General features: G+C 37.0%; 1 protein-coding gene across 11 annotated transcripts in view; it reads left to right on the forward strand.

Moving 5' to 3' along the window:
* Window positions 1-12,507, forward strand: part of LOC123531494 (putative sodium-coupled neutral amino acid transporter 11) — a 76,187-nt gene that overhangs the window by 18,812 nt on the left and 44,868 nt on the right. The window contains exon 1 of one of the 11 annotated variants that reach the window (XM_045312513.2): window positions 4,671-4,804. The exons of 3 other annotated variants lie outside the window; for them this stretch is intronic. The gene's annotated coding sequence lies outside the window, so the exon portion shown is untranslated. Of the gene's footprint in view, window positions 1-4,670; window positions 4,805-9,785; window positions 9,858-12,507 lie in introns of those variants that run through there. 7 more of the 11 variants (XM_045312520.2, XM_053518538.1, XM_045312517.2 and 4 more) reach the window with 7 other exon arrangements.

Here is a 12,507-nt window from a genome sequence, read left to right on the forward strand (position 1 = left end):
CGTTGAGTTGATAGTAATGAGATAGACGAAGCTGACTATATGGCTGTAGACATAGTAAGCTTTGAGATATTTGACAACTTGACAGAGAAATTGCATCAGTGTGATTAGTGTTGATTAGTACTAATGAGATAGGGTAGTGTAGATGTCTTCCCAATTTTACAGTCTTTTTTCAAGCTGTCTAGTTCTGCTGAAGTGCAACAGCCAAAGGCGTTAGATTGGTACGCATTTCCTCTTTTGTTGCAATCAATGTCACAAACTATTCTCCAGAGAATTATCTAATCAATCCTTTCACTGCAATACAGATACCAGCTGTATTTGTCGCACATGCATACCATTACACAACTGAAAACATATTTTACTCAGTAGATTGCAGTATGTCGTTGGGCAGGTTGATGGGTGGGCAGGTTGGAGGTGTCAGCCTCATACTGTGTACTCACTAACTGCAGTTCTGGTTTAAATGAACTTTTGCCTGTAGGAAGGTAAAAGTAAGGTCAAATGGGGTCAGTGGGGTGAAGGTTACTGTTACTTAAAAAAGAAAAACATTGTCAAATAATTAGGCCTTAAAAAAAAATTCTTTGTTTCCGGTAACATGCTCAAAAAAATTAGGGTAGGTAGGTCGGAAATTTTTTTTTTTTTGGACTTTTTTTTATTAAGGGAGACTTTTTGGAAATTATTTTTGTGTCAAAAAATCAATACAGATAAAGGGGTTATGCCTTTAGAGCATCAGTAAGTTGTTTTCTAACATCACTGGCCATGTTTTAAGCATAAAAAATGCAGTTTTGCAACTTTTTGTAAAAAATATTCTCTAAGGCCTTAAAAACATTAAGGGTCGGGCCAAAAATTTTGGGTAGGGCGGGATACCGGAAACAAACAGTTTTTTCTTTTACGCCTTAATACAAGTTATGATTAAGTCAGTCAAATGAATCTTTGCCTATGTCAAGGAAACTTTGCCTATGTCAAGGAAACTTTGCCAATGTCAAGCATATTGATCAGAGGGTTAAGGTCACTGTTATTAAATATTGAAAGAACACTGTTCTCCCAGCAATAGTGAAGACAATATAATGAGACCTTGCATATTGCATGCATTATATTAATACCAAAGTTATGGAGTAAGTGAGGTCAAGGTCACTGATACTAGAAACAGAAAAAGTCCGGTTTATTACATTAGTTAGGATTGATATACCGAAATGATCACTGTTTCTAAACAAGACAAATAACTGTATGCTCATGAATTATAAAAAAGAGCCATTTAGATTCAGTTTTATTGCTGTCAGTTTCTGCAGTTTGAAAAACCTGATTTTCATGGAATATTCACATCTCGATTTACAAAAGAGGAACAAAGCAAACTTTGAAACATTAGCTAGATTACTGATGAATGGAATGATCAGTGATTTACTGTGTAAAATTACTACATTTCACCTAAAAGTTTCCAATATCCTCGAACCATATTTCTGCTGATTTCTACATGTTCAAGCTATTGAATTACACTTCCTCTCCCTTCTGCACTTTCACCACAGTGACTTTGGAGTCAGTGGATGTGTAATAGAGTTCCCCTTAAGCCAGTGCTAAGGGGGCATGAGATGTTGCACATTTCATTACCTCTTATGAACAGACTTAAAACCGAGTCTGCTATTATTCTGTTCTGTTTGGTTGCATCCTATGTTTCCAAAGAATCTTTTTACAGATTTTGTTGACAGTTAAATAAAAATTTGGTTGATTTTTAACTTAGTCAGTATTTTTTTTTTTTTGTTCCTTTTCTAAGAAAAGGGTGACATATCAGTACACAGTGGTGTGGGAGACATATTGATTTACTCCAGTCCACGTGTCTGGGGGTGTGTGTGTGTGTGTGTGTGTGTGTGTGTGTGTGTGTGTCTGTCACAAAGCTTGGCCGCACTCTAAGTCGAACATTTCTCATTCGATTTTCACCAAACTTAAACAAAATGTGTTTGACCATAAGACCTCGGCCATGTTCGATAACTAGCCAAATCGGTCCAGGCGTCTTGGAGTTATGGCCCTTGAATTACCAAAAATCGGTCTTTTTGCTCTTGTCCGCACTCTAATTCGAATATTTCTCATCCAATCTTCACCAAACTTAAACAAAATCTGCTTGACCATGAGACCTCGGCCAAGTTCGATAACTAGCCAAATCTGTCCAGGCATTTTGGAGTTACGGCCCTTGAATTATCGAAAACTTGGCCTTTTTACTCATGTCCGCACTCTTAATCAAACATTTCTCATCCGATCTTCACCAAACTTGAACAAAATGTGTTTGACCATGAGACCTCAGCCAAGTTGTGATAACTAGCCAAATCGGTCCAGGCATTTTGGAGTTACGGCCCTTGAATTATCGAAAAATCGGCCTTTTTACTCTTGTCCGCACTCTAAGTCGAACATTTCTCATCCGATCTTCACCAAACTTGAACAAAATGTGTTTGACCATGAGACCTCGGCCAAGATCGATAACTGGCCAAATCGGTCCAGGCATTTTAGAGTTACGGCCCTTGAATTACCGGAAAAAATCTGTCTGTTTACTCTTGTCCGCACTCTAAGTTGAACATTTCTCATCCGATCTTCACCAAACTTGAACAAAATGTGTTTGGCCATAAGACCTTACCCAAGTTCGATAACTAGCCGAATCCGCCCAGGAACTTTTGATTTATGGCCCTTGAATTACTGATTGGATCCACTCGTCCAGACCATCTAATTGGATCCACTTGTCTAAAACATCTAGAGAAACTAACATTTTTCATAGGGGCAGTTGTGGGAGACATGCGCTTTTCTCAAGAGCATCTCTAGTTTAGTTTAATAATATTTTATTGCAACTGTTACAATAACATGAATGGTAACAATACATATGTATACATATATATAGTGCAAATGGGTCGGGCTACAAGTTTTAACAACATTAGCGACAGCCCTCCCCAAAAAGTCACAATTTGTCAGTAATACTGAGGTAACAGTCAATTTCTAATAAATTTCTAACCACTGCTTCCAGCAAACTGTTTAAAAAAATAGATAAGTGTAAGACCTTAGAAAAAATATCCGGCAAATATCCCAAAGACACAGTGATCTTAAGACTTAAAAAGTTATACAGCTCATAATGAAAAACAATTTCACTGTCAGTTTTCATTGGATGAATGTATGTAGTCGGTAGATGACACCTGACTGGGTCAAAGTTCAAGCCTGTAGCATACATTAATATATACTCACATGCCGCCAATAGGCCAATATGGAAGGCATACAGTCCAACTATGTTCACTTAAACTTGTCTGGACTAGCAAAATTGGTTCAAGGTATCGGTAGTTCGAGCCTTCAGACAAAATATATACTACAGTGATTTTGCAGTGATGGAGAGAGTGTGGTGTACAAATTACCTGAGTCGAGTGAACAAAGTTTGACTATTTGTACCCCCCGACAACAAAGTTGTAAGGGGGGGTATACTGGTTTCAGGTTGTCTGTCTATCTGTCCGTCCGTCTGTCTATCCGTCCATCTGTCTGTCTTTAGACACAATCTTGTGCGCACCATCTCTCCTCATCCCCTTGACGTAATTTAATGAAACTTCACACAAGTGGTCAGTAACAACAGTAGTTGTGCATGGGGCATGTTAGGTTCTTTCAGAAACAAAAATAGCAGAGTTATGGGACTTTGTTTTTTGTTACTATACTATATACATAGACACAATCTTGTGCGCACCATCTCTCCTCATCCACTTGACACAATTTAATGAAACTTCACACAAGTGATCAGTAACAACAGTAGTTGTGCATGGGCCATGTTAGGTTCTTTCAGAAACAAAAATTTTAGAGTTATGGGACTTTGTTTTTTGTTACTATACTATATACATAGACACAATCTTGTGCGCACCATCTCTCCTCATCCACTTGACACAATTTAATGAAACTTCACACAAGTGATCAGTAACAACAGTAGTTGTGCATGGGGCATGTTAGGTTCTTCCAGAAATTTTTTTTGCAGAGTTACGGGACTTTGTTTTTTGTTACTTAACTATATACATAGACACAATCTTTTGCGCACCATCTCTCCTCATCCCCTTGACACAGTTTAATGAAACTTCACACAAGTGATCAGTAACAACAGTAGTTGTGCATGGGGCATGTTAGGTTCTTTCAACGACAGAAATTGCTGAGTAATGGGACTTTGTTTCTTGTTAACATACTATGTACATACAGTCTGCATATGCAGTCTTGTGTGAGCCTAATCTCCTTGCACACAATTTAATGAAACTTCACACAAGTGATCAGTACCAACCCTAGTTGTGCATGGTGCATGTTACGTTCTTTTAGATAAATATTCTGCATAGTTATGGGACTTTGTTTTTTGCTACTATACTGTATACATACAGTCAATATACATACAGTCCACATAATTATGCAATCTTGTGTGTGTCAAATTGCAGTGTACTATGTCAGTGCATGCGGGGGGTGGGGGGGTACATTCATCACCTTTAGTGATAGCTCTAGTTTTTTACAAGCAGCAAAATCTTTTTTTGCATGTTTTAAGATAACCTGAAACCAGCATTTTATGCATCTCTTGCATTGTTATACTGTATACCTTTAATCCGTCAATATCTGTTTTGTCAGTTCATATTACCAAAATGCAGATCACCATAAAGCGGATTATATTCGTACAGCTGTTGCATTAATGCTATTGGTGACAGTAACATGGAAAATACAAAAGGGAGACAGAAATGATTTTGTCTAGGCGAATTGACGATTATTTTCCTAACAATTGTTGGAAATGTGTGGTTCAAATTACTGTGATGGAATTACTTTGTGAATTATAGTAATGCTTAATTTTTGAAGAATTTTTACATAATGTTATAATGCTTGAATTTCATGATATCAATTATAGTTTGAAATGTTGTGAATTTAATATAATGATACAGAGATGGAAAATTGGAATTACTACTTTGCTTTTTATCTCTTAAGCACAGGCATAGCTAGGATTTGATTAAAGGGGTGGGGGCGTTAAATTGAGAAGTGAAATTATGGTGACTATGTGAGGGCAATGCAGGATGGGTCAAGGTTTCAACAGATTTTCATGCTGCCCTTGGGTGTGTATTGATTTTCTCATGTTGGTCAGTCTGTCCTTCAGTCAGTAGACCATTTGGATTCCAATCAATAAATGGAGAGTGCTTTTACAAAATAGCTAAGGATTGTCTGTGGTCAGTTTATGACCCTATAATTTTTGGCCTATGGCTGATAAATCTTATCTAGCTGTTTTGGGTCAGTAGGTCAAAGGTCAAGTTAATATCTTCTGTTTGAAAACTTTTTTCAAATCAATACTTGTTCAAATCAGTATGTGAAGAAAGCTTTGGTATAGGACTGGCAAACTTTATAAGATTATTTCATATTATCAGTAGGGAGTCAGTTGCACAGTGGTTATCAGGTTGGACTACAACGCTAGTGGTCTGGGTTCGATTCCCGGTCACTGCTGATATCCCAACTAGTATTTAGTGCTGGGTGATTCACTTAAAACTGAATGCTAGCTAGGTAAATATGACGCTTGCCCTGGAAATAAGTTGTTCCATCCATTCCAGGTGTCGACTACCCACGCTAAATAAGAAGCTTTACTTTACTTTATTTTACTTTAAATATCCCTTACCATTTAGATTTTAAGTGATCAAAACGTGAAAGGTCAAGGTCATAGTGACCTTGAGACGGAAATGATTCCAATTGTTAAGTGAAGAACACATAGCCTTCAGTCATCAAACTTAGAATGATGACTGTCTTTGGTCAATAGATGACTTCTACTGTTTTACGAGATGGTAAGTCAAATGTCAAGGTCGCAGTGAAGACTGAAATAATATCGCCTTACCTCCGACTGGCCATCATAGGGGGCATATGTATTTTACAAACAGCTCTTGTTTTTGTCTTGTCTTTTACCTCTATTTATGCAGTAAAGTTGAACATACACGGCAACAAGACCATGTGCTACATGCAGAGCTCCTAGGTCAAGATTACATAAACTGTCATAGAGGTGAACAATTTTTTCAAAAAACAGTACATCATCTTGGGTCAAACAGTTGGTCACCAACTCTCCAAAGAACACATTTTCTTTCTGATTTGCATGGAACTTTGTCAGGCTGTTTTTCTTAATGTATAATATATATAAAGTTTGAATCTCAATCATATTGTTTAAAAAAAAGTAGGTCAAGTGAACAGTGCAGTCTTTATGTATCTTTAATGCTTGGATGGATATCGAAATGATTTTACACACAAAATGTGCATTTACAGTTACATACCCACCAGCACAGAGGTGAAGGTCCAAGAATGTTTTCGATACATCATTCAATTCTTACAGGTCACATAATTGTCACTGGCGTATTAAATGTTATATTGTAAAACAGAATTAAGATTATTCGCTTGCATGATTTATTGGAGTAGTTATTGAGTTGATGAAGCCGATGGCATATGTCGCCATTAATGGCAGTATGTAGGATGAATAATGACTCAGGCTATTATTTTATTGATTTTGTCCTTTTGAACAATTTACTAGCAACTGGATGTTACTGGCAATTCCTAGAATGAAGGATTAATTGTTTTGATTAAATTACAAAATTAAACTGTGAGACAACAGTAGCATGAAATAACCACTATAATTAGAGTTCTCAACTACACACCCTATAACGTGATAGCGCGACACCACCAGATAACATGACACCAGATCGGATAACGCGACACTCTGCGGAGTTTGTTGTCGATTAGAAGTAAGTATTTTCAATTTTTTCTTTACACAATGTGAATCAATGAAAAGCAGACTCTTACCAGATTTCGAGGATAGAAAGAGGCATCTAAAGGAATGTTTTCTGAATTGAAAAGACCACCAAATAATCATACAGATGGCTAATCCACGGCCAGATTTTCATTGTTTTGGATATTGAACCGAGGATTTTTTCTCATTTCTGAAGCAACAAGCTTGGCATTACCCTCAATAGAAAGCCAAACATTCTCTCTCTTTGTCTGCCAAATATCCCGGCGAAATCTCCATTACTTTCGAAAATACGAGGTGTTAAAGTCGGATGGGTAGACCAAAAATGTTCTGTCTGACACCACATAATTCCCAGGGAAGGTTCTTACTGACACCAACTTTTGAAGATTAGATGTTCTGTCTGACACCAGCATTTGATCATACTTTTTTCTGCCTTTATTTCGCTCGGTTTGCAGTATTTTATCGAATTTACGCATGTTTTCGGGTATAACGGGTCGTTAAATCATTTTCTAATAAGGGTTTAGGTTATAGTGTAGAAATTCACCGTAATTCGGTCGAAAATGTGCCTTCGTGGTGTTGTTGAAAGTAGTATACATAAAAAAATACTTACTTTTTATTTTTTGGCACTTTGCGTGTAAAATGGGGGCTTATTTCATTCGCAGAATGTATTTTCAGTGAAATAAGACGCGTTTCAGGTTAAATATCGCGTGTATATGGCAAATGATGAGAGAAAACGAAAGATGGGTCGTTTACTCCGCGACGCCGTCAACAACGCGATTCGAGAAAGGGTCAGTGGCTTCAATCTGGCGGCGTTCCACCACAAATCTGTCTACACCACCTTTTCTTTTCATAGTTTGACGGCTGATTATTTGTAGTTTACTATATATATATGGGTTTCTATGGGTTGAAGTTCTAGAAAGTATAGTACATGGATCTAAACTATGGCTAATTTACACTAGAACCCTAGTATAAAACCTTTACAGTTCAAGACGACATTCAGCACGATTTTAGGTGTCATGACAATAAACGTGTAGAGACAGTAAAATCCCGAATGATTTAACGGTTGTGCACCTCGGAGTGGGGTAGGAGGAGTCATATTTTGATAGGATTGTCAGAGTCAATATTCAACAAGCTCTGAAAGACCTATTCATATATTGTTGACCTATTCATATTCTGTCAATGTTTTAGTATCTAGATATATATGATATATGAGCACTATGAGAAAACCAACATAGTGGCTTTGCGACCAGCATGGATCCAGACCAGCCTGCGCATCCGCACAGTCTTGTCAGGATCCATGCTGTTCGCTAACAGTTTCTCTAATTGCAATAGGCTTTGAAAGCGAACAACATGGACCCTGACAAGACTGCGCGGATGCGCATGCTGGTCTGGATCCATGCTGTTCGCAGCGCCACTTATATTGTTTGTTTTGTCATGGCGCGGCTCATATAGAAGTAGAACATATATTTTGAGGGGGTCTCAGGCGTCCTTTTGATTCATTGTGCTGTAGGTGGAATCCAGACATTTGAATTGAAAAGACGGCTGGCAGATAGGTTGCTATTTACAGTAAAGGAGACCCATTATTAAAAAAATCTTATAGTCCAAAGGTCGTGTACAGAAAATTTAAAGACATTCTGTCCTCCAGAACTTACTCTTTGGTACGCTTTCAAAAAATCGAAAATGAATGTACTATCGTATTGCATACATGCCCTTGATACATTAAAACAACTTATTGAATTGAAGCTGGCAATATTCATATAGACACCTTAGTTAAAATGTTAAGTTATTGCCAATTTTCAATATTACAAATCATCTGCAGGCCTGTCGGAAGTATTGTAAAGTTGCGGGTGCTAATTATATAGCGGTCGATAGTTATAGCGGCTAATTCAACCGTTTTCGTATAATTTCTGTATATATCTATATATTCCACACATTAATAGCAATTAATATTTCAGGTTAATGGAAGAATAATGGACAACAGACGGAAGTACCTGTATGTGTTATTACTGTGATGAAAGCTTTGATGTATTCAAACTTAAAATAGATCATTTAGTGCAAAATCACCCTTCATACTGTATCTGATATCAAGAAATTGAACTGAATCCTGAAAATGGTTGAAATTAAAAGGTTTTATACCAGTATAAATTGAAACCACTGACAATTTCTCGAATCGCGTTGTTGACGGCGTCGCGCAGTAAACGACCCATCTTTCGTTTTCTCTCATTAAATGCCATATACACGCGATATTTAACCTGAAACGCGTCTTATTTTACTGAAAATACATTCTGCGAATGAAATAAGCCCCCATTTTACACGCAAAAGTGCCAAAAATAAAAAAGTAAGTATTTTTTATGTATACTACTTTCAACAACACCACGAAGGCACATTTTCGACCGAATTACGGTGAATTTCTACACTATAACCTAAACCCTTATTAGAAAAATGAATTTAACGACCCGTTATACCCGAAAACATGCGTAAATTCGATAAAATACTGCAAACCGAGCGAAATAAAGGCAAAAAAAAGTATGATCAAATGCTGGTGTCAGACAGAACATCTAATCTTCAAAAGTTGGTGTCAGTAAGAACCTTCCCTGGGAATTATGTGGTGTCAGACAGAACATTTTTGGTCTACCCATCCGACTTTAACACCTCGTATTTTCGAAAGTAATGGAGATTTCGCCGGGATATTTGGCAGACAAAGAGAGAGAATGTTTGGCTTTCTATTGAAGGTAATGCCAAGCTTGTTGCTTCAGAAATGAGAAAAAATCCTCGGTTCAATATCCAAAACAATGAAAATCTGGCCGTGGATTAGCCATCTGTATGATTATTTGGTGGTCTTTTCAATTCAGAAAACATTCCTTTAGATGCCTCTTTCTATCCTCGAAATCTGGTAAGAGTCTGCTTTTCATTGATTCACATTGTGTAAAGAAAAAATTGAAAATATTTACTTCTAATCGACAACAAACTCCGCAGAGTGTCGCGTTATCCGATCTGGTGTCATGTTATCTGGTGGTGTCGCGCTATCACGTTATAGGGTGTGAACTAGATAGTATAAAGTTTTTGCAGACCTCAATTTGTGTCTTAATTTTGTTAGGAAGTAGGACTTAAATGAAGGAATACTGTAAGTGATAATGAAAGTACAGTGGTTAAACTGACACATAGTTGGAATAATGATATATATAATGCCTTCGAAGGGGATTATACATATCTACTGTGATAACTCGTGATTTTTTTTATTTTCCTCTGTCACTTGAACAAAGATGATTATATACTAAAGAAAAAATAAAATAAGGGAATAATTTTTTTGTGTATATTTATCATATCATACATACAGCTTGTTTAAATGGGTCAACTGTGTTGTTGCACTTATAACATAGACTGGCCCGGTTTATTGGTTGGTCATGGCTACGGATATGTATAGCATTTTGCTATCGAAATATTTCTACAAAATGCTTTTCCCCTTCTGTTTGGATCCATCCATGTTTACGAACACGTTTGTTTATTTTATGGTCTGTAGTTGAATTTATCAGTGAAAAGTTATAACATTCTTTACTGTCAATCAAGAGGTCTTGGGTTCGAATCACAGTTGTCCATATGCTTGCACACAAACCACAAGGCTTTTTCTAAAAGGTCATAGTCACACAGGGTAGTTAAGATCAAATATGATGTTGTATGATCTTGTCTAGCTTGTAATTTTGATGGGCATTGAGCAAGCCTCAGTGAAGCAGGGTATTTTCCTTTTCTCAAGGATTAGGGTCACACTAGGGGGTCAAAGGTCAAGTTAGTGCTGTAACTTTGAGTTTTAAGGAGCTTTTAAGTGGCTGAAATGTTTGAGTTATTGAGGTGGTATGTCAGCAAATTAATGTTGTTGCCCTTTTAGCACCAAGGTTCTAGTTTGTGGTGTTAAATTGCCAAAATCCAAGAAAAAAATCAGTAAAAGGATCATCAATAATTGACTTAACTTCTTATGATCATTACAAAAGTGGACCTATAGCATCTTTGTATGGTGTTTAGCATTCTTATATGAACCTCTCTCACATTTATAAAAATATGGTTTCATTTGGCAACTTTTAGCGGCTGCAACAGTCAGGTAAAGAGAAAAATCTCGGAATAACTTTTATGCTTGAAAGGTCAGTTCTCCAAGTTTTGTCAGAAGCAAGATCTGGAGGTCAAGGTCTTCTTCAGTTGAGTGACCTAGGACCATGTAGGCCTCTCATTTTAAATAATATATACATACTGCCAAATCGGAAGAGTCATCAGCTATCACAACTCGGCACTGTTAAAACAGCTCTTGTGCCAAAAGTATTGGGACAAAGACATACCTTTAGACCACGCACTACCGTTTTCCACCAATCGCTGGCCGGTATTTTGATTGTATAAATCGTATAGACACAGTATATCATTGTCTAATAATCCTTTAAATGGGTATAAATTTATCAAGCTGAGTGAGAAAATATCATGATATAATTAATCTTGAGGCCAGAAAATAAATAGCTTAATGTGACCCAGTGTAAAAACGTATTGCATAAACGCCTCAAGGTAATTTACAAAGAAAGAAATAAAATTAAAATTAAACAACAGAAAACAAATGCTAGTAATCTATTACATATAAATATACCACTTTCATGAGAAGAAAGCATCATGTCTTTATATTCTATTGTAATACAAAATCCTTCGAACCGATGACTTATGTCCCTGCAAAAAATATTTCACTTAAGGAACATGTTTATTTCATTGAAGTTACAAATTAATGGAAATTTTTCTGCCACATTTATTTATTACAACTGTTGTGATTGTTTCTGGCACTGATATTTCAATAGAACTTTGTGGAAAAAATTCCTCATTTGAAGGTAAAACCGTCTCCGTCTTTAAGTTCTTGTGGGACTGAGGATGTACAGTTGGCGGTTGAAGAGAATCCCTGACATGTTGCAGCATGGTTTCAGATGGATGTTTGTAACTTCTCACAGCTGTACTACGATGCCCGTTTCTGTCCATGATAGCTTGTTTGTCATAGTTTGTTCGTACATACGCGTGCAAAGGGTTACTTTTCCGGAGTAATTTCTTATGTTTCTGCCTGAACAGTCAATCAGTGCATCAGAAAACATGGATTTCATATATTTTCCAAGTGTATTTATTCCAATGTTTTGTTTAGAAAAATTTAAGGCCCCGCCAACATTATTTGGCAACGGTTTTCTGTAGAATGGGCCTGTTGGTGGGATACTCTGAAGGTACTTTTCAAATAATTTTACCACACATCTGGGATTTTCAGGACTTTCAAATTGCTTGATCTTTTTAGATTCAACTTTTCTTTGATTTAAGCTGCCTTGCACATTTTTAGCTCACCTGTCACATAGTGACAAGGTGAGCTTTTGTGATCACCCTTTGTCCGCCGTCTGTCATCAGTCCGTGCGTGCGTCCGTGCGTGCGTCCGTCAACAATTTCTTGTCTGCACAATAGTGGTTTCATTTATGATTTTATTTTAACCAAACTTGCACACAACTTGTATCACCATAAGATCTCGATTCCTTTCTTGAACTGGCCAGATCCCATTATGGGTTCCAGAGTTATGGCCCCTGAAAGGACCAAAATTAGCTATTTTGACCTTGTCTGCACAATAGCAGCTTTATTTATAATTTGATTTTTACCAAACTGGCACACAACTTGTATCACCATAAGATCTTGGTTCCTTTTTTGAACTGGCCAGATTCCAATATGGGTTCCAGAGTTATTGCCCCTGAAAGGGCCAGAATTAGCTATTTGGACCTTGTCTG

The sequence above is a fragment of the Mercenaria mercenaria genome, chromosome 11 (assembly GCF_021730395.1).
Source record: "Mercenaria mercenaria strain notata chromosome 11, MADL_Memer_1, whole genome shotgun sequence".
Lineage (NCBI taxonomy): Eukaryota > Metazoa > Mollusca > Bivalvia > Venerida > Veneridae > Mercenaria > Mercenaria mercenaria.